The sequence below is a fragment of the Coregonus clupeaformis genome, unplaced genomic scaffold (assembly GCF_020615455.1).
Source record: "Coregonus clupeaformis isolate EN_2021a unplaced genomic scaffold, ASM2061545v1 scaf0545, whole genome shotgun sequence".
In the NCBI taxonomy this organism is placed as follows: domain Eukaryota; kingdom Metazoa; phylum Chordata; class Actinopteri; order Salmoniformes; family Salmonidae; genus Coregonus; species Coregonus clupeaformis.
The window spans coordinates 173948-201728 of record NW_025534000.1 but is presented as its reverse complement, the minus strand read 5'-3'; the positions used below and the strand labels follow the sequence as shown (position 1 = coordinate 201728).

At 44.1% G+C, this 27781-nt stretch overlaps 1 long non-coding RNA gene and 1 pseudogene across 1 annotated transcript; one reads left to right on the top strand and one right to left on the bottom strand.

The window, feature by feature from the left end:
* The window catches only part of LOC123485043, a 42657-nt pseudogene extending 33851 nt beyond the window's left edge, over positions 1 to 8806 (top strand).
* A 16161-nt stretch (positions 8807 to 24967) lies between these two features.
* Positions 24968 to 25656, bottom strand: LOC123485049. The gene is made up of 3 exons (XR_006658837.1): positions 25577 to 25656; positions 25285 to 25353; positions 24968 to 24995 (listed from the first exon to the last, which is right to left on the bottom strand). It is a non-coding gene; the product is annotated as an uncharacterized LOC123485049 (long non-coding RNA).
* Positions 25657 to 27781: the final 2125 nt, after the last annotated feature.

Genomic DNA, 27781 nt, shown 5'->3' with positions numbered 1-27781 from the left:
ATATACTGTATACACTGTCAATTCTAACTGAATGGAGTCAACATACCATACGTGAAATAGACTTTACTTACAACGTTACAGAAACAGCTGAATTACCAGGCATGTATCCTGATGTGTTCGGCTTTATTTCACAGCTCTGCCCAAAGCTACACTGACTGTAAAGCCAAACCCTGCATACACTGGAGAGACAGTTACTCTGACGTGTTCAGTAGGATCTGACAGTAGATGGAGCTATCAGTGGTACAAAGACTGGAATGATAATGTAGTATCCCAGTCTGGTTACAGTAACATTGGAGTCTCTCACACCATCAGTAGAGCTGGTATGTCTGACCAGGGTCAGTACTGGTGTGAAGGGAACAGAGTGTCTAGACCTACATCTTCACTACCAAGTAATACTATTACACTCACTGTAAAAGGTACATAACTTTGTTCTGTTCTCTCTCTGGACATACAGATAGATAGACACTGTTGTTGTTGAGTCAATAAATTAGACATGTTCTGTGGGTCTATAATATTTTCTGCCTCAGTGAATTTTGATCAGTTATCCATCAAGAGGACATATCATGCAGCAGATCAGATCCATGTTTTCCAGATGCATCACACACATTCCTTGATTCCAACAGATAGTCATCCGACGGCTACACTGAGTTTAGATCAAGCGAACGTATTCACAGGAGACAGTGTGACACTGACCTGTACAGTAGAGTCTTATGGATGGAAGTTTTACTGGTACAGACACAGACCAGACTCTACACCAGTAACCTCAACCTCTGGATACTCCTACACACTCAGCAGGGTCAGTGTCTCTGATGGAGGACAGTACTGGTGCAGAGCTGGGAGAGGAGACCCAGTCTACTATACCCTGTACAGTGACCCAGTCCAGATAAATATTACTGGTGAGTCTAAAACAGTTTTATGATAAACGGCTGCTATTGTATATGGATATAAAGTAATCTAGGTTATAATATTTTATCTGCTCATTGTTTCACAACAATTATAGCTAACTTGAAGCTATAGTCATGAGTAGATCTATTGAACAATACATACATTTAGAATTGTGCAACTGTTTATTCAGTTAGTTGTCTGTGTTTGTCAAGGTTGAGTGTAGATGTGGTGTGGAATCAAGCGCAGGACACACAGAGGCTTCGTACTAACGTCTTTAGTGAAGACAAAAAGAACAAGCCAAACACGGCTAAATACAACCTGGCAGGCAAGCGAACTTTACGCACACCGGTAAAGTACAAACAAAAGGCACACACTGTGCGGAACTCTCTTCAAAAACAATACAGAGAGAATAAACAAACTAGCATCCCAACATGACACGAACAATTACACACAACACATGACAAAACCCAAGAGAACTTATAGGACGCATAATTAACACTAACAAGGAACAGGTGTAACAAAACAGACAAAACCAAACAAACATCGAAACATAGAGCGGTGGCAGCTAGTACTCCGGAGACGACGACCGCCGAAGCCTGCCTGAACAAGGAGAAGGAGCAGCCTCGGCCGAAACCGTGACAGTACCCCCCCCTTGACGCGCGGCTCCAGCCGTGCGCCGACCCCGGCCTCGAGGACGACCAGGAAGACGCGGAGCAGGGTGCGTGGGATGACCACGATGGAACTCGGTCAGAAGAGACGGGTCTAGGATGTCCCTCCTCGGCACCCAGCACCGCTCCTCCGGGCCGTACCCCTCCCACTCCACGAGATATTGGAGACCCCCCATCCGGCGTCTCGAATCCAGGATGGACCGAACAGTGTACGCCGGAGCCCCCTCGATGTCCAGCGGGGGCGGAGGAGTCTCTTCTATCTCATAGTCCTGGAGTGTACCAGCTACCACCGGCCTGAGGAGAGACACATGGAACGAGGGGTTAATATTCTTGTAATCAATTGGCAGTTGTAACCTGTAACACACCTCGTTCAATCTCCTCAGGACTTTAAAAGGCCCCACAAACCGCCGACCCAGCTTCCGGCAGGGCAGGCGGAGGGGCAGGTTTCTGGTCGAGAGCCAGACTCGATCTCCCGGTGTGTACACCGGCCCCTCACTGCGGTGGCGATCGGCACTCGTCTTATGTCGACGGATGGCCCGCTTCAGATGGACGTGTGCAGCGTTCCACGTCTCCTCCGAGCGCCGCACCCACTCTTCCACCGCAGGGGCCTCGATCTGGCTCTGATGCCAAGGTGCCAGAGCCGGCTGGTACCCTAACACACACTGGAAAGGAGTTAGTTTAGTGGAGGAGTGGCGGAGAGAGTTCTGTGCCATCTCGGCCCAGGGAACATACCTCGCCCACTCCTCCAGCCGGCCCTGGCAATACGACCTCAGAAACCTACCCACATCCTGGTTTACACGTTCGACTCTGCCCATTGCTCTCCGGGTGGTAACCCGAGGTAAGGCTCACCGAAACCCCCAAACGCTCCATGAACACTCTCCAGACTCTGGAGGTAAACTGGGGGCCTCGGTCAGACACTATATCCTCGGGTACCCCGTAATGCCGGAAGACGTGGGTGAATAGTGCCTCAGCGGTCTGTAGGGCAGTAGGAAGACCCGGCATGGGAAGGAGACGACAGGCCTTCGAGAACCGATCCACAACGACCAGGATGGTGGTATTCCCCTGTGAGGGGGGAAGGTCTGTAACAAAATCCACCGAGAGGTGAGACCAGGGTCGTTGTGGAACGGGCAGGGGTTGTAACTTACCCCTGGGCAAGTGTCTGGGCGCCTTACACTGGGCACACACCGAGCAGGAGGAGATATAAACCCTCACATCCCTGGCTAACGTTGGCCACCAGTACTTTGTGCTAAGGCAGTGCACTGTCCGGCCAATACCTGGATGCCCAGAGGAGGGTGACGTGTGAGCCCAATAAATGAGTCGATCCCGAACCTCGAGCGGAACGTACGTCCGACCCACCGGACACTGTGGAGGGCTAGGGTCGGTGCGTAACGCCCGCTCGATCTCTGTATCGACCTCCCACACCACCGGTGCCACCAGACAAGACTTTGGTAGTATGGGGGTGGGCTCAACGGACCTCTCCTCTGTGTCATACCGCCGAGACAGGGCGTCTGCCTTCCCGTTCTGGGACCCAGGGATGTAAGTGATCTTAAACACGAACCGGGCTAGAAACATAGTCCACCGAGCCTGGCGAGGATTTAGTCTCCTAGCTGCCCGAATGTATTCCAGGTTACGGTGGTCAGTCAAAATGAGAAAAGGGTGTTGAGCCCCCTCAAGCCAATGCCTCCACACCTTTAGGGCCTGTACCACGGCTAACAGCTCCCTGTCCCCTACGTCATAATTTCGCTCCGCCGGACTGAGCTTTTTCGAGTAAAAAGCACAGGGGCGGAGTTTAGGTGGTGTGCCGGACCGTTGCGAGAGAACGGCCCCGATACCGGCTTCTGACGCGTCCACCTCCACTTGGAATGGTAAAGCGGGATCCGGATGCGCCAGCACCGGAGCCGAAGTAAACAGGTCCTTCAGTCTCCCAAAAGCCCTGTTCGCCTCAGCTGACCACCGCAAGCGCACCGGACCCCCCTTCAGAAGGGACGTTATGGGGGCAGCCACCTGTCCAAAACCCCGGATAATCCTCCGGTAGCAATTCGCAAAGCCCAAGAACTGCTGCACCTCTTTAACCGTGGTTGGGGTTTGCCAATTACGCACGGCTGACACACGGTCAACCTCCATCTTCACCCCTGACGCGGACAACTGATAACCCAAAAAGGAGACCGACTCCTGGAAGAACAGATATTTCTCTGCCTTGACATACAGGTCATGCTCCAACAGCCTCCTCAACACTCGGCGCACCAGGGCTACATGCTCGGCTTGGGTAGAACTGTACACCAGAATATCGTCTATCTACACGACCACTCCCTGCCCCTGCCTGACCCGGAAAATCTCATCCACAAAGGATTGGAAGACTGATGGAGCATTCATTAACCTGTATGGCATGACGAGATACTCGTAATGACCCGAGGTAGTACTAAATGCTGTCTTCCATTCATCGCCCTCTCTAATGCGCACCAAGTTGTATGCGCTCCTGAGGTCCAATTTTGTGAAGAACCGTGCCCCGTGTAATGACTCCGTCATAGTCGCAATCAGAGGGAGTGGATAACTATATTTCACAGTAATTTGATTGAGACCGCGGTAATCAATACACGGGCGCAAACCTCCATCTTTTTTCTTCACAAAAAAGAAGCTCGAGGACACAGGGGAAGTGGAGGGCCGTATGTATCCCTGTCTCAGAGACTCGGCAATGTATGTCTCCATCGCCCTCTTCTCCTCTTGTGACAAAGGATACACGTGGCTCCGCGGGAGCGCAGCTCCTGCCTGGAGGTCTATCGCACAATCCCCCTGTCTATGAGGTGGCAATCACGCCGCCCTCGCCTTGCTAAACACGAGTGCTAAATCCTCATACTCGGGGGGAACGTGCATTGCGGGCATTTGGTTTGGACTCTCCACCGAGGTCGCCCCTACGGAAACACCCAGACATAGCCCCACACACTGGGCAGACCACCCCTTAAGAGCCTTCTCTCGCCACGAAATGGTAGGATCATGAGTAATCAACCAGGGAAGCCCAAGCACCACCGGATACGCAGGAGAGTCGATCAGATATAGCTGAATCGTCTCCTCATGACCCCCCTGCGTCTCCATCCTAAGTGGCACTGTGACCTCCCTAATCAACCCGGATCCTAACGGACGGCTATCTAGGGCATGTACAGGGAAGGGATTATTAACCGGAAGGAGAGGGATCCCTAACTCTATACAACATTTACGATCTACAAAATTCCCAGCTGCGCCTGAATCTACTAGCGCCTTATGCTGGGAACTAGGTGCAACCTGTGAAAAACAAACAGGTATGGTTATGTGCACGACAGAAAGCTCTGGGTAAGTGGGGCGCCTACTCACCTGGGAGGACTCCCCAATGTGTGGCCTGCCGTCTCGTCCTCCAGGAGACCCTCCCCAGCACCTAGCCGCGGTGTGCCCTCCACGGCCACAGTTGGTGCAGGGGACGGCCCCCCTCGGGCTCCTTCTCCTCCGTTCTCTAGCGCTAGCACCCCCGAGCTCCATGGGACTCGGCTCGGAGGTGCTGGAGGGTGGAATGGGCGACCCCCACCCAGGACGTCCGCGGGTGGCGAGCAGGGTGTCTAGCCGAATGGCCATGTCAACCAATTGGTCAAACGTAAGAGTGGTGTCCCTGCACGCCAACTGTCTACGGACGTCCTCCCGGAGGCTGCAGCGGAAGTGATCTATGAGGGCCCGCTCATTCCGCCCTGCATCTGCCGCTAGAGTCCGAAACTCCAGGGCAAACTCTTGAGCGCTCCTCATCCCCTGCCGGAGGTAGAATAGACACTCCCCCGCCGCCTTCCCCTCAGGTGGATGGTCGAACACTGCCCGGAAGCGGCGGGAGAACTCCGCATAGGTGATCGTTGCGGCGTCTATCCTCCTCCATTCGGCGTTGGCCCACTCCAACGCCTTGCCGGTGAGACAGGAGATGAGGGCGGAAACGCTCTCGTGTCCCGAGGGCGCCGGGTGTACGGTGGCGAGGTAGAGTTCGACTTGCAACAGGAAACCCTGATACCCGGCAGCGGTGCCGTCGTACGCCCTCGGGAGCGAGAGCCGAATCCCACTGGGTTCCGGAAGTTGGACAGATGGACTGACCGATGGTGATGGTGTGGTAGGTGGGGGCGTGGGTACCCCGCTGGTCTCCCATCGATGCAGGGTGTTCATCACTCTATCCAGAGCGTGCCCAATCTGGTTGATCCTGTCCTCCTGTCCACGAAGGCACTCCTCAATAACCTCGGTAGGTGCGGCTGCTCCTGCTGATTCCATGGTGAATGGTGTGTAATTCTATCAAGGTTGAGTGTAGATGTGGTGTGGAATCAAGCGCAGGACACACAGAGGCTTCGTACTAACGTCTTTAGTGAAGACAAAAAGAACAAGCCAAACACGGCTAAATACAACCTGGCAGGCAAGCGAACTTTACGCACACCGGTAAAGTACAAACAAAAGGCACACACTGTGCGGAACTCTCTTCAAAAACAATACAGAGAGAATAAACGAACTAGCATCCCAACATGACACGAACAATTACACACAACACATGACAAAACCCAAGAGAACTTATAGGACGCATAATTAACACTAACAAGGAACAGGTGTAACAAAACAGACAAAACCAAACAAACATCGAAACATAGAACGGTGGCAGCTAGTACTCCGGAGACGACGACCGCCGAAGCCTGCCTGAACAAGGAGAAGGAGCAGCCTCGGCCGAAACCGTGACAGTGTTGTGTCTGTGCAGAAAGACCTGTTGCTGTTCTGACCCTCAAACTCAACTGGACCCAGATATTCATTAGAGAGACTGTCACTATGAGATGGGACATACAGGGAGGAGGCGACACTGAATGGCAGTATGAGTGGTATAAGAATGGTCATCCAGTCTACTCTAATAGAAAGTCTGAGTACAGAATCAGTCCTGTCTACATGTCTAGCAGTGGTTCATATACCTGTAAGGTTGTAAAGTGAAACAAGTTCTCCAAGACCAGTGATGCTGTACAACTGACTGTGTCTTGTGAGTAATCTAATCATTTAAACATCTCCATGGGTAACAAGAATCATTGCTAAGACTGAAAGTTAGAAAACTTCTGATCTGATCACAGATCAACCCAAGGCTGTCCTGAGTATCTCTCCTCAGTGGCTGAACCCTGGAGACTCAGTGTCTCTGAGCTGTGAAGTTGACAAGACGTCTACAGGCTGGAGGTTCTCCTGGTACAGGACGGTTCCCACTTTAACAGAGCAGTCCTACTCTTTTCAGCGTCTAGCAGAAGCAGGCAATGGGACTACTGAAGACTCCTACACTCTGATCACTGCTGTTCCTACTCCCACAGGAGGATATGTGTGTAGAGCTGGGAGAGGAGACCCAGTCCATGACACACTCTACAGTGAACCTCCGTTTCTCTGGTCAGGAGGTAACTAACTGCATTGAAACTGTATTGAATCATATTTAAGTCACCCTCATGTGTGTATATAACTATAGGTTTGACTCTGTCTCTCTTTGTTTCAGATCTCCAGACTTCAGTGTCTCTCAGAATAAGTCCCAACACAACTCAACACTTAACATCAAAGTCTCTCTCACTGAGCTGTGAGGAGAAGGGGAACTCTACTGGATGGAGACTGATGAGCCACAGAGAGAGAGGAGTGAGGTCAGGGTGTGTCTCTAACTGGGGATCGATAACAGGGTCCACATGTACCATCAGCTACACATACACATGGTCCAATGGAGTGTTCTGGTGTGAGTCTGGATCAGGAGAGTGATGTTGCTGTCAACATCACAGTACATGGTACATCTATTGTACAACACTCACTAACATTTTTACATATATATGATAGGATGTTCAATTCTGTAACTGAATGATTGCATCTCATAAATACAAGCTCATAAGATGTAAATGTATTGTGAGGGATGACTCCAGATTTACAGTATTATTTATATATTATGTTACACAGATGGTGATGTGATCCTGGAGAGCCCTGTCCATCCCGTGACTGAAGGAGACTCTCTGACTCTGCGCTGTAAATACCGGACAGTCAGCTCAAACTTCAAAGCTGATTTCTACAAAGATGGAGTACTCATGAAGATAAGACCACAGGAGAGATGATCATCCCTACAGTATCCAAGTCAGGTGAAGGATTCTATAAGTGCAAATCTGGTCAAGGAGAATCACCAGAGAGCTGCGTGACTGTGAGAGGTGAGAAAAAATGTATTATCACAAGTTAGTTACCTTTTTATTATCTGTGTGAAAAACATGTGATTTAAGTGTTGATGTTAATATCCTTTTGGATTTGCACTCCCCTAGAAAATATGATCTCTCAACTAAATTGTCAAAAGATGGGCCATCCTACTTTCTTTTCATGCTCTATACTCTAAACCTATATAACCTCTATCAGAGTCTGTGCTGTTCTCTCTCCAGTCTCTCCAGTCGTAGCTCCTCGATCATCTACATCAGTCCTAGTAGGAGTGGTTGTGGGTCTGGTTGTTGCTGGTGTTCTACTGGTCATTCTCCTGGTCCTGCTGTGTAGATATCAAAACAGCAAAGGTGATACTTTTACTATTTCTCATTTAATGGAAAATGTATTATTACGTATCAAGTATTATTCCGAAATAGGTGAAGAAAGTTCAGTACATAACACAATGTGTTTGTCATTACAGGTTCCTGTTTCAACAGAATTTTCTGGTGAGTACACCTGTCTCTCAACTATATTGATACGTACAGTATAACATCTTCTCTGTGCTTCCTATGCTGAGTATCTCTCTCCCTGTAGGCCCCCTCAGCCCCAGAGCACCAACCAGGACCCCCAACAGGACCAAGGATCTACCCAGGGCCAGGCTCCTGATACTGGGTATACACATCAGCAGCATGGTCAGTCTCTCAGCCCAGACCTCTACCACTCTCCTCTCTCTGTAACCTCATACACTGGCTCATCAACATCCACTTTGTATACAACATGTTATCATACTATATGTTCATAGGCAAGCTGAGGAATAACCAAACTAAGAATTCTCTCTTTTTCGACCAACAGGTGACGCTAACATCTACGATACGATAAATCCCTCAGACAACAATGATAATGGTAGTGTAATGTAATGTTTTCAGTATGAATGTGTAGTAGCCTGCTTCTCTTCATTTAATATGACATGTAGAGTTTGACTAAGTGGAGGTGTTTGTGTATTATGTCTCAGATGCTGCTGGTGCTTCTGCTGCTGGACCAAGTCATGTGACTTACGCCCAGATTCAACTGAACAAGTTGGACAACAAAAAGAAAGGTAACTCTCAACTGTGACATATATTGAGAAAGAAATGTAGCAGTGGATCTAAGACGAGTTACAATGTGTACTGTGATGTCACGAGAGGCTGTGTCCTGGAGGGACGTTACATCCCCCTGAGGTGGCTGCAAACCCAGACAGCTATGGCTCCATCTGCTGGTATGGTCGGGAACTCCACCCCTCTATGGCCAATCTTCCCACGCAGCTGAAACAAATGAGGAGCTGATGAGCTGAAGGTTTGGGAAGGGAAGAGACACAGTCTCCAACCTGGGCTCGCTGGAGGACAAGAGTGCTGCACGTCCACTTCCATGAGGAATATAAGGATTTGGAGATACTTACCTTTGGGAAATACTCACCTTTGGATATATGCACCTGTGGAAATACGTGAGGGACATTTGGAAGGACTTTTTGCTGGGTTGGCCACTAGCTGCAACGTGGACTACAGTAAGGCTGGGGAAAAGTTATCTGAGCGAGTGAGAATTATGATTTTGGATGTGGAAGAGACCTCCCTGAACTGTTAACCCTTAAAGAGCCACAAGAGAACAGAATTTTGTTATATTTTCGTTAATTTCCCAAGACCTATAATAAAATCCTTGTTTTGTTTGAACCTTGTCTCCTTGCACTACTTGAGCAATCCCGCTGAAAGCTGTGTAGCCTCTCGTGACGTCACAGTACATACAGTGGGGAAAAAAAGTATTTAGTCAGCCACCAATTGTGCAAGTTCTCCCACTTAAAAAGATGAGAGAGGCCTGTAATTTTCATCATAGATACACGACAACTATGACAGACAAAATGAGAAAAAAAAATCCTGAAAATCACATTGTAGGATTTTTAATGAATTTATTTTGCAAATTATGGTGGAAAATAAGTATTTGGTCAATAACAAATGTTTCTCAAAACTTTGTTATATACCCTTTGTTGGCAATGACACAGGTCAAACGTTTTCTGTAAGTCTTCACAAGGTTTTCACACACTGTTGCTGGTATTTTGGCCTATTCCTCCATGCAGATCTCCTCTAGAGCAGTGATGTTTTGGGGCTGTCGCTGGGCAACACGGACTTTCAACTCCCTCCAAAGATTTTCTATGGGGTTGAGATCTGGAGACTGGCTAGGCCACTCCTGGACCTTGAAATACTTCTTACGAAGCCACTCCTTCGTTGCCCGGGCGGTGTGTTTGGGATCATTGTCATGCTGAAAGACCCAGCCACGTTTCATCTTCAATGCCCTTGTTGATGGAAAGAGGTTTTCACTCAAAATGTCACGATACATGGCCCCATTCATTGTTTCCTTTACACGGATCAGTCGTCCTTGTCCCTTTGCAGAAAAACAGCCCCAAAGCATGATGTTTCCACCCCCATGCTTCACAGTAGGTATGGTGTTCTTTGGATGCAAAACACGACGAGTTGAGTTTTTACCAAAAAGTTATATTTTGGTTTAATCTGACCATATGACATTCATTTTTGCTCACCGTTCTTGTGATCATTTTGACCCCACGGGGTGAGATCTTGCGTGGAACCCCAGATCGAGGAAGATTATCAGTGGTCTTGTATGTCTTCCATTTCCTAATAATTGCTCCCACAGTTGTTTTCTTCAAACCAAGCTGCTTACCTATTGCAGATTCAGTCTTCCCAGCCTGGTGCAGGTCTACAATTTTGTTTCTGGTGTCCTTTGACAGCTCTTTGATCTTGGCCATAGTGGAGTTTGGAGTGTGACTGTTTGAGGTTGGTGACAGGTGTCTTTTATACTGATAACAAGTTCAAACAGGTGCCATTAATACAGGTAACGAGTGGAGGACAGAGGAGCCTCTTAAAGAAGAAGTTACAGGTCTGTGAGAGCCAGACATCTTGCTTGTTTGTAGGTCACCATAATTTGCAAATACATTCATTAAAAGTCCTACAATGTGATTTTCTGGAGAAAAAAATCTCAATTTGTCTGTCATAGTTGACGTGTACCTATGATGAAAATTACATGCCTCTCTCATATTTTTAAGTGGGAGAACTTGCACAATTGGTGGCTGACTAAATACTTTTCTTCCCCACTGTAAATATATTTACAAATTCTCTGCTCTTACTCCTCCTCAGTAAAGATAGATTATCCAAAAGAAAATACAGTCTACTCTGAGGTGAAGATAGGGAAAGCCACAGGTAAGAACCATTCTACAGGTTGGCAGTTATTAAAACCTTAATTCGCAATTTCTGAGTTTGGGACTAAGAGGTAGGATATGTATTAAGCTAATTCCTTCATTTGTTGACTAGAAATGTCCATTGTCAGCAGCAGCTGGACCTGTTGATGTGACCTATGCTGAGGTTGACCTCCAAAAGAATGTCAAAGCCAAGAAGAAGAGAGGTCAGACTAGGCAGGAAATATCTGCAACAACAGGGTCATCAAATTAGGATGCTACACCTATCTTATTTTACATTTTAGTCATTTAGCAGACGCTCTTATCCAGAGTGACATACAGTTAGTGAGTGCATACATTATTTATTTAATTTTTTTCATACTGGCCCCCCGTGGGAATTGAACCCACAACCCTGGCGTTGCAAACGCCATGCTCTACCAACTGAGCTACATCCCTGCCGGCCAATCCCTCCCCTACCCTGGATGACACTGGGCCAATTGTGCGCTGCCCCTTGGGTCTCCCAGTCGCGGCCAGCTACGACAGAGCCTGGATTCGAACCAGGATCTCTAGTGGCACAGACCACTGTGCCACTCGGGAGGGGGTCTATTATACTTAAGGAACTAATGCTCTGTTATCAAAGTATACTGTACCTGTTTAAAGTATACCTCTAAGAAACGCTGTGTGATGACCTGTTGCAGGTCATTAAGGGAGATGGAGGGATAAATAACTTTGTGTGGTGATATGTTGCAGGTCCTTGAGGGAGATGGAGGGATAAATCACTTTGTGTGGTGATATGTTGCAGGTCCTTGAGGGAGATGGAGGGATAAATAACTTTGTGTGGTGATATGTTACAGGTCCTTGAGGGAGATGGAGGGATACATCACTTTGTGTGGTGATCTGTTACAGGTCCTTGAGGGAGATGGAGGGATAAATAACTTTGTGTGGTGATATGTTACAGGTCCTTGAGGGAGATGGAGGGATACACCATCAGAGGAGGAGCAGGAGAAACTCTGAACATGGATTATGCACACACACACACACACACACACACACACACACATGCATACACAAACACACAAAAACACACACACACAATAACACATTGTAGATTAAGGATTTTTAAACAAAAAAACAAAAATATTTTATTGAATAATGGTTAAATTGTTTATTACTGTAACAGCTTTTTAAACAATTATATGTTGTAATGATGATGAATCTTATCTGCAGCAAATGTATCTGCTTTGTATTGTGTATTGAATTGTATTGTTTTTTGGTTAGTTTTGTAGTTTTTACATTTTAGTCATTTAGCAGACACTCTAATCCAGAGTGATTTATAGGAGCAATTAGGATTAAGTGCCTAGCTCCATGGCACAGGCCGATTTTTCAATTCATAGGTTCAGGGATTTGAACCAGCAACGTTTTGGTTGCTCCTAACCACTAGGCTACCTGTTGTCCTAGTTAAGTATATTTATTTTGCTTAAATGGCAGCTTAAAGCTGAATTGCTTATAGAAGAACAAACAGAACAATCTGTACATTTTGAGAGTAATGGAATTGGAAGAGATGATGGATGATCAGGGAAGCGGATCCGACGGCATTGAGAACTGAGGAAGCGTTGATGGTCTGATGATCCTATGAGTGGAGGAGGGAGCCTGTCAGAGTAGAGAGACAGTCAGCAGCTGCCCCCCCATGTCCTCCGTGCTCTGGGTTGGTGATAGTTAGCTTAGCTGGCTAGCCACTCCTCTCCACTAACTCCATGTAGCACCACTTGGGTGATGCTATTATGCTGCCTCAAAGGCACTAGAAGCATAACATTAGCAGTCAGAGTATCTTATCCACTAGTCCCAGCCATCTCCTCATGCAGTCCTCTCACTTCTTCTGCTTCTCTCCAAGCCGGTGTTGTGGCATTCTAACTTATTCACATCCAAACCGTCTCCAAGCTAGCTTGGTATGTAGCAAGTGAGCCAAAACGGGCAAATTCAAACTTAAAACTCATCCAGGATGACCAATTAATTACGCATTCTGAATTAGCAATCAAAAAACTAAAAGCTGACAGAAAAATGGCAATACAAAAAGACTTAAAAGCCCAGTGCAGTCAAAAACATGATTTTCTGTGTTTTATATATACTGAGTATACCAAACATAAGGAACACCTACCTAATATTCAGTTTTCCCCTTTCCACTCAGACCACTCCCAGAGAGTCCTTGCAAAATTCTTGCTTGACAAATTGCTCTTAGCTTGGAAACTATTTTTTTTTCTTTTTGGCGATTTTAATTGAAAACAATCACGGTAAGATACTTAACTGTTACCCAGATTTGATATTGAGAAAAAAATGGCTGCATTTAACTAAGTATTATTAAATGTACAAACAATTATGGGAGCGATCATCCATGGCTTCCATAGCAGCACCATCATGGCACAATTTTTATTGTCTATGATAACAATGTCTGAAATGTATTGTCTTTGATTCATTATTTCTGTCATTCAGATGATAGATTAACATATTTTATGAATTTTACAGAATATATGTTTTATACATGTTTTCTTCTATTCAACTCTACTTTTTGAATATCTATGCATTGTGCTTTTTAAAAATAAACTTTAGTTTTTCATCCACGAGATGGCATTAGTGCTTTCTTACATAAATGGATGTTGTCATCATTGTCAACTCTTTCATACAACCTACTTTGGCCAGCCCTCCCTTCAGCCTAATAAAGTTATTGGGCTCCTCAATGTGTGAGTTAAAGGGTTAATCTGTGATTGGTACATCCATTTTGTGACTTTTAAATTAAATACATGCTCCGGAAGTTTTAAGCAAAAGAATACTGGTAAATAATAAGTTACACTGCAGGACAAGGACAACTACAGATCCTGTAAATGCTAAATTGTAGTTATGTCCTCAGGACAAGGACAACTACAGATCCTGTAAATCCTAAATTGTAGTTATGTCCTGTATTTTTTTCTTATTTCATGACAGAAGTAATTTATTTCTAAGGGTTAATAACCTATATGTTTGTAGACTGCCCCCAGCAGGCAAATCATGTATATATACAGAGGGGTCCTTAATTATTGACACCCTTGATAAATATTATCAAAAAATATTGTATAATACAAATACTGAGCTATATTGTATGTTTAAATCATTTAGAAAAGTACAGTTGAAGTCGGAAGTTTACATACACTTAGGTTGGAGTCATTAAAACTTGTTTTTCAACCACTCCACATATTTCTTGTTAACAAACAATAGTTTTGGCAAGTCGGTTAGGACATCTACTTTGTGCATGACACAAGTAATTTTTCCCACAATTGTTTAGAGACAGATTATTTCACTTATAATTCACTGTATCACAATTCCAGTGGGTCAGAAGTTTACATACACTAAGTTGACTGTGCCTTTAAACAGCTTGGAAAATTCCAGAAAATGATGTCATGGCTTTAGAAGCTTCTGATTGACAACATTTGAGTCAATTGGAGGTGTACCTGTGGATGTATTTCAAGGCCTACCTTCAAACTCCGTGCCTCTTTGCTTGACATCATGGGAAAATCAAAAGCAATCAGCCAAGACCTCCGAAAATTTTTTGTAGACCTCCACAAGTCTGGTTCATCCTTGGGAGCAATTTCCAAACGCCTGAAGGTACCATGTTCATCTGTACAAACAATAGTACGCAAGTATAAACACCATTGGACCAAGCAGCCGTCATAACGCTCAGGAAGGAGATGCGTTCTGTCTCCTAGAGATGAACGTACTTTGGTGCGAAAAGTCAATCAATCCCAGAACAACAGCAAAGGACCTTATGAAGATGCTGGAGGAAACAGGTACAAAAGTATCTATACAGTAAAACTAGTCTTATATCGACATAACTTGAAAGGCCGCTCAGCAAGGAAGAAGCCACTGCTCCTAAACTGCCATAAAAAAGACAGACTACGGTTTGCAACTGCACATGGGGACAAAGATCATACTTTTTGGAGAAATGTCCTCTGGTCTGATGAAACAAATATAGAACTGTTTGGCCATAATGACCATCGTTATGTTTGGAGGAAAAAGGGGGATGCTTGCAAGCCGAAGAACACCATCCCAACCGTGAAGCACGGGGGTGGCAGCATCATGCTGTGGAGGTGCTTTGCTGCAGGAGGGACTGGTGCACAGAGACCCCCTTCCTAAACTACCCTCCATCCCTCTCAGAGACCTCCTACTAAACTACCCTCCATCCCTCTCAGAGACCTCCTACTAAACTACCCTCTATCCCTCTCAGATACCCCCTACTAAACTACCCTCCATCCCTCTCCGAGACCCCCTACTAAACTACCCTCCATCCCTTTCAGATACCCCCTACTAAACTACCCTCCATCCCTCTCAGAGACCCCCTACTAAACTACCCTCCTACTAAACTACCCTACATCCCTCTCAGAGACCCCTACTAAACTACCCTCCATCCCTCTCAGAGACCCCCTACTAAACTACCCTACATCCCTCTCAGAGACCCCCTACTAAACTACCCTCCATCCCTCTCAGAGACCCCCTACTAAACTACCCTCCATCCCTTTCAGAGACCCCCTACTAAACTACCCTCCATCCCTCTCAGAGAACTCCTACTAAACTACCCTCCATCCCTCTCAGAGACCTCCTACTAAACTACCCTCCATCCCTCTCAGAGACCCATTACTAAACTACCCTCCATCCCTCTCAGAGACCTCCTACTAAACTACCTTCCATCCCTCTCAGAGACCCCTACTAAACTACCCTCCATCCCTCTCAGAGACCTCCTACTAAACTACCCTCCATCCCTCAGAGACCTCCTACTAAACTACCCTCCATCCCTCTCAGAGACCCCTACTAAACTACCCTCCATCCCTCTCAGAGACCTCCTACTAAACTACCCTCCATCCCTCTCAGAGACCCCCTACTAAACTACCCTCCATCCCTCTCAGAGACCCCCTACTAAGCTACCCTCCATCCCTCTCAGAGACCCCCTACTAAACTACCCCTCCATCCCTTTCAGAGACCCCTACTAAACTACCCTCCATCCCTATCAGAAACCCCGTTGTTACATTGACTAAGACTTGACATAGACTCAGATACCGAACCGCAAATATGGAAAACTGTGACCATAAAACATTTAGATCATGAAATGTTTATTCATGTATTACTTAATGTCTAATTCCATCTATTAGACCTGCACATACAAATACATATATAAAAACAGCTTAATTAATGAATCCCATTGTTACGAATAAATCTATAGAAACAGCTGGATTAACGAATCCCATTGTTAGAACCCATCTCCAACAAACAAGTTATATTTTCCTGGAAAGAGGTTGAGATAACAGGCTAAACCATACAGGCTAAACCATACAGGCCAAACCATGCAGGCTAAACCATACAGGCTAAACCATGCAGGCTAAACCATGCAGGCTAAACCATACAGGCTAAACCATACAGGCTAAACCATACAGGCTAAACCATGCAGGCTAAACCATGCAGGCTAAACCAGTATATAGCATCTTTACAATAATAATGTATCTAATACTACTGTATATCTAATTATTTTCTAAAATGCACTAACTGTAAGTCACTCTGGATAAGAGCGTCTGTTAAATGACTAAAATGTCAAATTTAAATGTTACATGAGAAAGCATATTTACAAATACCAATAGAAAAGTTAAATTCAATTCAGTAGGATCTGTCACATCCAGCTGGCTATGTGGAGGACCTAATCAAAAGGTAACAATCGTGCTCTCCCAGATGCTTGGCTGGTGTGTAAAACCCACAAATTCAGACAAACAAAAAGCTCTGAAGCTAGTCCTCTGCATTAACCCAAATGATACATTATGGCTCGGTTTCCTGTACACATATTAAACCTAGTCCTAGACTAAAAACACTCTAAATGGGGAATCTCCATTGAATATGCTTCATAGTCCAGGGCTAGGTTTAATATGTGTCTAGGCAACTGGTCCTATATTCTACCCAACAATGTGGTGCCTGATTGTGCAGGTTACTCATTCAATACACTACATTTTGCAATACTATGGAGAGGCTGCATGACTCTCACAGATTCTCTTAGATGGTTCGGCACATGGAAAGTCAAACCAACAAGTTCAATCTCTGTAACAGTGTTGACCAATTGGGACACAGTTTTCTATTTCACCTTTAGGCCCACGGTTATTTGGTTCGTTGGAGTCCCAGTACCTAGAGAATGGAGAAGGGAAACCATTACTCCATACAGTATGTCGCAGCAGAAGGAAAACATATATATTTAGAAAATAAAGACAAATGGCATGGACTAAATGATTAGCCCCCTGGAGCTAGTACTTGGTAGCAGAGCTTTTGGCTAAGATAACTCCTGACAAATGCTTCCTGTAGCCCTCAATGAACTTTCTGAACCTTTCTACTGGCAATTTGGCCCAATTTTCAGCAGCAAACTGCTCTAATTCTTCAATGTTTGAGGGGTGCCCTACACTGCTGTTTTCAGCAAACTTATGTTCTGCAATGTTGAAAATCCAATAACAAGGTGTGGAGATCAAAGGTATTTTTTCTATTTCAACTTATTTGAGAAGAAATAGGGAATTATTTAAGAAAAGTGCAAGGGTCCCAATATATTTGGCCGCAACTGTACAAGGCTTACAAAACGATGTATACAATGTTTTGCTTTTGAGTGTACAGCTGAGTTGTGTGTGTGTGTGTGTGTGTGCGCGTGCCTGTATGTGTAGATGTGTGTGAATGAATGCCTTAAAAACATCCTTATTTGATGTTCTCATTAAGAGTTGTATTGTCCATCCAGACCCACACTTTCTCTTGCTTCTCATCTGTCGATCCTATCCAGAGGATGTGTTCATAAGGATCAATTCCCAGTGTTACCACTCTCTGTTTTATAAACTCCTATGGAGGAAACCACACGTTAATCAACCAATGGACCAATGGTTCTCATCCTGATGAAAGCCTTGATGGCTGAACGTTTATTGAAGTCTGCACTTTATGTGAGAGTGATGTAGCAATTAATTACAATACATGATCAAAAGTATGTGGACACCTGCTCGTCAAACATCTCATTCCAAAATAATGGGCATTAATGTGGAGTTGGTCCCCCATTTGCTTCTATTACAGCCTCCACTCTTCTGGGAAGGCTTTCCACTACAGAGGGTAGTGTGTACATCACTGGGGCCAAGCTTCCTGCCATCCAGGACCTCTATACCAGGCGATGTCAGAGGAAGGCCCTCAAAATTGTCAAAGACTCCAGCCACCCTAGTCATAAACTGTTCTCTCTGCTACCGCACAGCAAACGGTACCGTAGCGCCAAGTCTAGGTCCAAAAGGCTTCTCAACAGCTTCTACCCCAATCCATAAGACTCCTGAACAGCTAATCATGGCTACCCAGACTATTTGCACTGCCCCCCCACCCCCACCACATGTTTTTACGCTGCTGCTACTCTGTTAATTATTTATGCATAGTCACTTTAACTCTACCCACATGTACATATTTACATTTACATTTTCGTCAATTAGCAGATGCTCTTTTCCAGAGCGACTTACAAATTGGTGCATTCACCTTATGATAGCCAGTGGGACAACCACTTTACAATATATATACAGTGAGGGAAAAAAGTATTTGATCCCCTGCTGATTTTGTACGTTTGCCCACTGACAAAGAACTGATCAGTCTATAATTTTAATGGTAGGTTTATTTGAACAGTGAGAGACAGAAGAACAACAAAAAAATCCAAAAAAAACGCATGGCCCCGTCCATCATCCCTTTGATGCGGTGAAGTTGTCCTGTCCCCTAGCAGAAAAACACCCCCAAAGCATAATGTTTCCACCTCCATGTTTGACAGTGAGGATGGTGTTCTTCAAACACGGCGAGTTGAGTTGATGCCAAAGAGCTCCATTTTGGTCTCATCTGACCACAACACTTTCACTCAGTTCTCCTCTGAATCATTCAGATGTTCATTGGCAAACTTCAGACGGGCCTGTATACAATGGGGAAAAAAAGTATTTAGTCAGCCACCAATTGTGCAAGTTCTCCCACTTAAAAAGATGAGAGAGGCCTGTAATTTTCATCATATGTACACGTCAACTATGACAGACAAATTGAGGAAAACAAATCCAAAAAATCACATTGTAGGACTTTTTATGAATTTATTTGCAAATTATGGTGGAAAATAAGTATTTGGTCACCTACAAACAAGCAAGATTTCTGGCTCTCACAGACCTGTACTTCTTCTTTAAGAGGCTCCTCTGTCCTCCACTCGTTACCTGTATTAATGGCACCTGTTTGAACTTGTTATCAGTATAAAAGACACCTGTCCACAACCTCAAACAGTCACACTCCAAACTCCACTATGGCCAAGACCAAAGAGCTGTCAAAGGACACAAGAAACAAAATTGTAGACCTGCACCAGGCTGGGAAGACTGAATCTGCAATAGGTAAGCAGCTTGGTTTGAAGAAATCAACTGTGGGAGCAATTATTAGGAAATGGAAGACATACAACACCACTGATAATCTCCCTCGATCTGGGGCTCCACGCATGATCTCACCCCGTGGGGTCAAAATGATCACAAGAACGGTGAGCAAAAATCCCAGAACCACACGGGGGGACCTAGTGAATGACCTGCAGAGAGCTGGGACCAAAGTAACGAAGCCTACCATCAGTAACACACTACGCCGCCAGGGACTCAATTCCTGCAGTGCAAGACATGTCCCCCTGCTTAAGCCAGGCCCGTCTGAAGTTTGCTAGAGTGCATTTGGATGATCCAGAAGAGGATTGGGAGAATGTCATATGGTCAGATGAAACCAAAATAGAACTTTTTGGTAAAAACTAAACTCGTCGTGTTTGGAGGACAAAGAATGCTGAGTTGCATCCAAAGAACACCATACCTACTGTGAAGCATGGGGGTGGAAACGTCATGCTTTGGGGCTGTTTTTCTGCAAAGGGACCAGGACGACTGATCCGTGTAAAGGAAAGAATGAATGGGGCCATATATTGTGAGATTTTGAGTGAAAACCTCCTTCCATCAGCAAGGGCATTGAAGATGAAACGTGGCTGGGTCTTTCAGCATGACAATGATCCCAAACACACCGCCCGGGCAACGAAGGAGTGGCTTCATAAGAAACATTTTAAGGTCCTGGAGTGGCCTAGCCAGTCTCCAGATCTCAACCCCATAGAAAATCTTTGGAGGGAGTTGAAAGTCCGTGTTGCCCAGCGACAGCCCCAAAACATCACTGCTCTAGAGGAGATATGCATGGAGGAATGGGCCAAAATACCAGCAACAGTGTGTGAAAACCTTGTGAAGACTTACAGAAAACGTTTGACCTGTGTCATTGCCAACAAAGGGTATAAAAAAAAGTATTGAGAAACTTTTGTTATTGACCAAATACTTATTTTCCACCATAATTTGCAAATAAATTCATAAAAAATCCTACAATGTGATTTTCTGGATTTCTTTTTCTCATTTTGTCTGTCATAGTTGACGTGTACCTATGATGAAAGTTACAGGCCTCTCTCATCTTTTTAAGTGGGAGAACTTGCACAATTGGTGGCTGACTAAATACTTTTTTTCCCCACTGTATGTGCTTTCTTGAGCAGGGGGAACTTGCGGGCACTGCAGGATTTCAGTCCTTCACGGCATAGTGTGTTACCAATAGTTTTCTTGGTGACTATGGTCCCAGCTGCCGTGAGATCATTGACAAGATCCTCCCGTGTAGTTCTGGGCTGATTCCTCACCGTTCTCATGATCATTGCAACTCCACGAGGTGAGATCTTGCATGGAGCCCTAGGCCGAGGGAGATTGACAGTTCTTTTTTGTTTCTCTCATTTGCGAATAATCACACCAACTGTTGTCACCTTCTCACCAAGCTGCTCGGCGATGGTCTTGTAGCCCATTCCAGCCTTGTGTAGGTCTACAATCTTGTCCCTGACATCCTTGGAGAGCTCTTTGGTCTTGGCCATGGTGGAGAGTTTGAAATCTAATTGATTGATTACTTCTGTGGACAGGTGTCTTTTATACAGGTAACAAATTGAGATTAGGAGCACTCCCTTTAAGAGTGTGCTCCTAATCTCAGCTCGTTACCTGTATAAAAGACAACTGGGAGCCAGAAATCCTTCTGATTGAGAGGGGGTCAAATACTTATTTCCCTCATTAAAATGCAAATCAATTTATAAAATTTTTGACATGTGTTTTTCTGGATTTTGTTGTTGTTATTCTGTCTCTCACTGTTCAAATAAACCTACAATTACAATTATAGACTGATCATTTCTTTGTCAGTGGGCAAACGTACAAAATCAGCAGGGGATCAAATACTTTTTTCCCTCACTGTATAGATATTATTATTATTTTTTTTGGGGGGGGGGTATAATGAATACTTTTATCCTATCCCAGGTATTCCTTAAAGAGGTGGGGTTTCAAGAGTCTCCGGAAGGTGGTGAGTGACTCCGCTGTCCTGGCGTCGTGAGGGAGCTTGTTCCACAGTTGGGGTGCCAGAGCAGCGAACAGTTTTGACTGGGCTGAGCGGGAACTGTGCTTCAGCATAGGTAGGGGGGTTAGCAGGCCAGAGGTGGATGAACGCAATGCCCTCGTTTGGGTGTAGGGACTGATCAGAGCCTGAAGGTATGGAGGTGCCGTTCCCCTCACAGCTCCGTAGGCAAGCACCATGGTCTTGTAGCAGATGTGGGCTTTACCTGGAAGACAGTGGAGTGTGCGGAAGAGCGGGGTTACGTGAGAGAACTTGGGAAGGTTGAACACCTATTATGTCAAAAACAGTTCAAATAAGCAAAGAGAAACGATAGTACACCATTACTTTAAGAAATGAAGGTCAGTCAATACGGGAAATTTGAACTTGAAAATGGAGTCACAAAAACTATAAAGCGCTATGATGAAACTGGCTCTCATGAGGACCGCCACAGGAATGGAAGCCCCAGAGTTACCTCTGCTGCAGAGGATAAGTTCATTAGAGTTACCAGCCTCAGAAATTGCAGCCCAAATAAATGCTTCACAGAGTTCAAGTAACAGACACATCTCAACTTCAACTGTTCAGAGGAGACTGTGTGAATCAGGCTTTCATGGTCGAATTGCTGCAAAGAAACCCCTACTGAAGGCCACCAATAACAAGAAGAGACTTGCTTGGGCTAATGAACACGAGCAATGTTCATTAGACCGGTGGACATTTGTCCTTTGGTCTGGAGTCCAAATTGGAGATTTTTGGTTCCAACCGCTTTGTCTTTGTGAGACGCGGTGTGGGTGAACGGATGATCTCAGCATGTGGATTTCCCACCGTAAAGCATGGATAAGGAGGTGTGACGGTGTGGGGGTGCTTTGCTGGTGACACTGTCTGTGATTTATTTAGAATTCAAGGCACACTTAACCAGCATGGCTACCACAGCATTCTGCAGCGATATGCCATCCCATCTGGTTTGGGCTTAGTGGGACTATCATTTGTTTTTCAACAGGACAATTACCCAACACTCCTCCAGGCTGTGTAAGGGCTAGTTTACCAAGAAGGAGAGGGATGGAGTGCTGCATCAGATGACCTGGCCTCCCCAATCCCCCGACCTCAACTAAATTGAGATTGTTTGGGATGAGTCGGACCTCAGAGTAAAGGAAAAGCAGCCAACAAGTGCTTAGCATATGTGGGAACTCCTTCAAGATTGTTGGAAAAGCATTACAGGTGAAGCTGTTTGAGAAAATGCCAAGAGTGTGCAAAACCGTCATCAAGGCAAAAAGTGGCTATTTGAAGAATCTCAAATAGAAAATATATTTGTTTAACACTTTTTTGGTTACTACATGATTCTATTTGTTTTATTTCATATTTTAGATGTCTTCACTATTATTCTACAATGTAGAAAATAGTAAAAATAAAGACAAACCCTTGAAAAAGTAGGTGTTCTAAAACTTTTGACCGGTGTAGTGTACTACACCTCCAACCTTACCTGCTCCTGCTGACTCTCTATGATGACCAGGTGTCTTCCATCGCGGATGCAGGCGTACTGACTCTGTTCCCAGGTCAGTTTGTCTTTAGAGAAGTAGTAACATTATCCATTGTAGAACTCCCAGCCAGGAGAACACAGCTGACTGGTATTACATCTCTTCTGACTCCCTGTAAGAGAGAGGCGAGACAAGAACACACCAGAAGACAAGGAGACAAGAGACAATGAGATGCAATTTGTATTTGATGACTTACAGTAGTACAGTATATCCTATATTTATATGTGTAGCCAGTATATACAGTATAATAATATAAGTGTACAGTATAATATTCAGTACTATATGATATCCTATATGTATATGTGTATCCTGTATATCCCGTATAATAATATAAGTATACAGTATAATATTCAGTATTAGAATATATGGTATATTATAACTGTACATAAGGCATCCACTTTTGTACTCTCATGCGTGGGAGGACAGAACTAACCTTGGATGGTTGCCAGGAGATCTTTGACCCTAGTCAGGTTGGCCTTACAGTCTTGAAGCTCTGAGAATAACAGCTCTCTCTGGACTAAGAACAGAAGAGATTGATATCTTATTAGAAGACAGTGTAATTCTCTTGAATTCGAGCCATAATGTAGGGCATTTGGCAAATGAAAGAGTGACCTACAAAATAACTGTTTATTTATTGTATAAATTGTTTTAGGGGGCAAATCAGCTTTAATGTTGTAGATAGAGTGTGGATTCTATCAATGTAATTGTCTGCATCATTTCCAATCCCTCATATTTTTGTAAATATATATATATATTATTTTGTAAACATATTTTTCTTTATTATAAAATAACTGTTGAATTTAGGCCATAATACAAAGGTATGCATTTGGCGCATAAATCATTTGAAGTACAAAATGACGTTCCAACGCACTTCACCACACTCATATGACTAAGTTTCCATTAGGGCAGGACTTTTCCCTGGTCAAGAAAAAACCCCTCTCCTTCCTCATATACAGTGCAATGATAGCATATACAATATTCAAACATGTTTTGGGGAAGCAATACTACTGCAGTGTAAATGTAATCCTAATCTCGATAACATGGAACTTTGTATTGAAATGAGAAGTTTTAGTTAAATTGGGTTCAACTTCCCCTTTACATTAGTATGTCAAATCAAACAAGTATTATTTGTCACGCCAAATACAACTGGTGTAGACTTTACCGTGAAATGCTTGCTTATGAGCCCTTCCCTAAAATGCAGAGTTTAAAATAAAAACAAAATAGTAACACAAGAGGAATAAAATAAAATACAAAAGAATGGAGCTATATACAGGGAGTACGAGTATCAGATCAATATGCTGAGGTATTTGAGGTAGATATGTACATGAAGGCAGGGTAAAGTGACTAGGCATCAGGATGGATCATAATAAGAGTAAAATGAAGAACAGAGTAGCAGCAGCAGCAAATTATGAGTATAAAAGTGTGTGTGTGTAATGTGTATGTATGTGTGTTTTTGTTGTGTCGGTCTGCATCTGTGTGTTATGTTTGTGTGTGTGTGTGTATGTAGTGTATGTGAATGTGGGTCAGTCGTGGGTGAACAGGGAGTACAGGAGGGGACTAAGCACACACCCCTGAGGGGCCCCCGTGTTGAGGGTCAGCGTGGTGGAGGTGTTGTTGCCTACCCTCACCACCTGGGGCCGGCCTGTCAGGAAGTCCAGGATCCAGTTGCAGAGGGAGGTGTTCAGTCCCAGGGTCCTTAGCTTGGTAATGATATTGGAGGGGACTATGGTGTTGAACGCTGAGCTGTAGTCTATGTACAGCATTCTCACATAGTTATTTCACCTCTTGTCCAGGTGGGAGAGGGCAGTGTGAAGTGCAATTGAGATTGCTTCATCTGTGGATCTGTAGTGCATGTGAATTGGTGTGGGTCTAGGCTGTCTGGGATGATGGTGTTAATGTGTGTCATGACCAGCCTTTAAAAGCACTTCAATAATTACAGATATGTTATGACAATATTGTGATATGAATAGGATAACAGCAGCTAGTCAGTCCCATGTCAGTAGAGTCCTGCTCTAGACTACCTACCTGTTATGTTGTGGCTCTCATTCTGTAGTCTCTTATAGTTGTCTTGCAGTTCATGCAGTTTCCCTGTTATGAAAGAGCAAATAATATGGATGAATAACATTCATTTATTTACATATCTAACAATAAAGTAAGAAAGTAAACCTTGTCCAAGCTAGAATTACCTATTATCTAACCATAGTCCTATTAAAATGAAACAATATGTTATTCATATATTACAGTGAAACGGCAGTATTTGAATCTGAGCCAGTCCCCCATTGACAAACTGCACCTTAATGATTTATATGGATTTTCTCAAACATTTATAGAAGGGGGTTGATAATGGTAAAGACCTCTGGATCATTGATATTCTCACCTGTTAGATTCTCTTTCATCTGGGCAAAGCGAGCCTCCTCAGCTTGAAGACTAGTCATGTTGGAAGAATCTGGAACAGAGACAAGGAGACAAGATGGAGGGTAATTGTTCTTCTCTTGTGTATCACACTATCGTACCAACCTGAAATGTACTGGTCTGGGGTGGCTTGGATATTTTCTCTGCACATTGTCCTTTTCAGCAGAGTTCCAGGCCAACAACTACAGTGGATGCATAACTAGTTCGGTTCAGTAGTGTAAAAGGGTCAGGGTTCAGTAAAATGGTTCTATACTCACAGAGGACTCCCAGAGTGATAGCCAGACCCAGCAGTAGAACACAGAGACACGCCAGGGTCACCACGGGAACACTCCCAGACCCCCTCCCTCCGGGATTGCAGCCTTTGACCCCACTGGGGGAGAGGGGTCACTAGTGTCAGGGTCACTTCCTGGAAAAGGAGTGGATGTCAGAGGTTATAAGGTCATAAGGTTAAATAAGGGGTACTTAATGTAAACCTTTGCTAACTGTAACACACACACACACCTCACCTTTCCCAGGATCCTCCTGCTCTCTAGCTCTACCTCCTGGTTTTCTGACCTCAGAGTATGTGACATCCTCTTCACGTTCGGCTACTCCTATGGTTACAGAGATATGAAGAAAGAAATTGTTCTTTTTTCATTTATTTTATATATATTGCACCCCATGCGTGATTATATTATTTCCCTAAAACCAACCTCATGGTGGTTAACCCCTATTCGAATTGTACAATTATAGTTTCTCTCTCACATTCCACTATCGCAACATTCTATTAGTATTGTACCATTCTAGTTTCTCTCACACATTCCACTATCTCAACATTCTATTAGTATTGTACCATTCTAGTTTCTCTCACACATTCCACTATCTCAACATTCTATTAGAAATGTACCATTCTAGTACCTCTCTAAGAATCCACTATATCAATATTATATTAGCAATGTATCGGTCTACACTGAAAATATATATAAACGCAACATCTAAGGTGTTGGTCCCATGTTTCATGAGCTGAAATAAAAGATCCCAGAAATGTTCCATTTGCACAAAAAAGCTTATTGCTCTCAAATTATGTAGACAAATATGTTCACTTCCCTGTTAGTGAGAATTTCTCCTTTGCCAAGATAATCCATCCACCTGACAGGTGTGGGATATCAAGAAGCTGATTAAACAGCATGATCATTACACAGGTGCACCTTGTGCTGGGGACAATAAAGGCCACTCTAAAATGTGCAGTTTTGTCACACAACACAATGCCACGGACACATTTCTCTACCATAAGCCACCTCAAATGTCGTTTTAGATAATTTGGCAGTCCGTTCAACTGGCCTCACAACCGCAGACCTTGTGTATGGTGTCGTGTGGGTGAGCAGTTTGCTGATGTCAACGTTGTGAACAGAGTGCCCCATGGTGGTGGTGGGGTTATGGTATGGGCAGTCATAAACTACGGACAACGTACACGATTGTATTTTATCGATTTGCAATTTGAATGCACAAAAATTCCGTAACGAGATCTTGAGGTCATTGTAAGGCCCATTTTTTGTAGGTATCTATGACCAACAGATGCATATCTGTATTCCCAGTCATGTGACATCCGTAGATTAGAGCCTAATTAATTAATTTCAATTGACTGATTTCCTTATATGAACTGTAACTCAGTAAAATCTTTTAAATTGTTGCTTGTGGCATTCATATTTTTGTTCAGTATAGTTTCTCTCTCACAATCAACTGTATCAACATTCTATTAGAAATGTACCATTTTAGTTCCTCTCTCTCACAATCCACTATCTCAACATTCTATTAGAAATGTACCATTCTATTTCCTCTCTCACGATCCACTATCTCAACATTCTATAAGAAATGTCCCATTCTAGTTCCTCTCTTACAATCCACTATCTCAATATTCTTTCCTTTGAGCTCTACTAGGTTAGAGTCCCCTGACTGGAAGGTCCAACATGCAAACCATTTTATTAACTGTTAGGGTAACTAACCAATCTAATATTCTAATTCAGCACATCTGAAGAAAAGCTAACTTATTGTCAAGAGAAATGAGGAAACACTTTTGGCCATGAACAAAGTGTTACAGGTTGATGCTGTCTGTCTGTATGTCTGTCTGGAAGTTGGTTCACAGTGTGAAATCCAACAGACATGTCCAGAGTGTGACGAATAACATCTACTTTACATGGAACTGTCATCTTCTCATGCCCTTTACATTGCACTAATACTGTACATATCCTTCAAAACAGGATTCTATATGGAGAACCATTGTTGAGGCCCTATGGAATATATTCAAAAGGAAATGGACAAAAACATTGCACTATACATAATAATGCTATAATACATTCTAAAAGAGATGCCCAGTGACTCACACAATACCACATGTTAAACATTTAGTACTAATTCATATTTATCCTCAAGTACAGATACAAACACACTTCAGAAAAGCTCATATTGATCCCAACCAAAATATG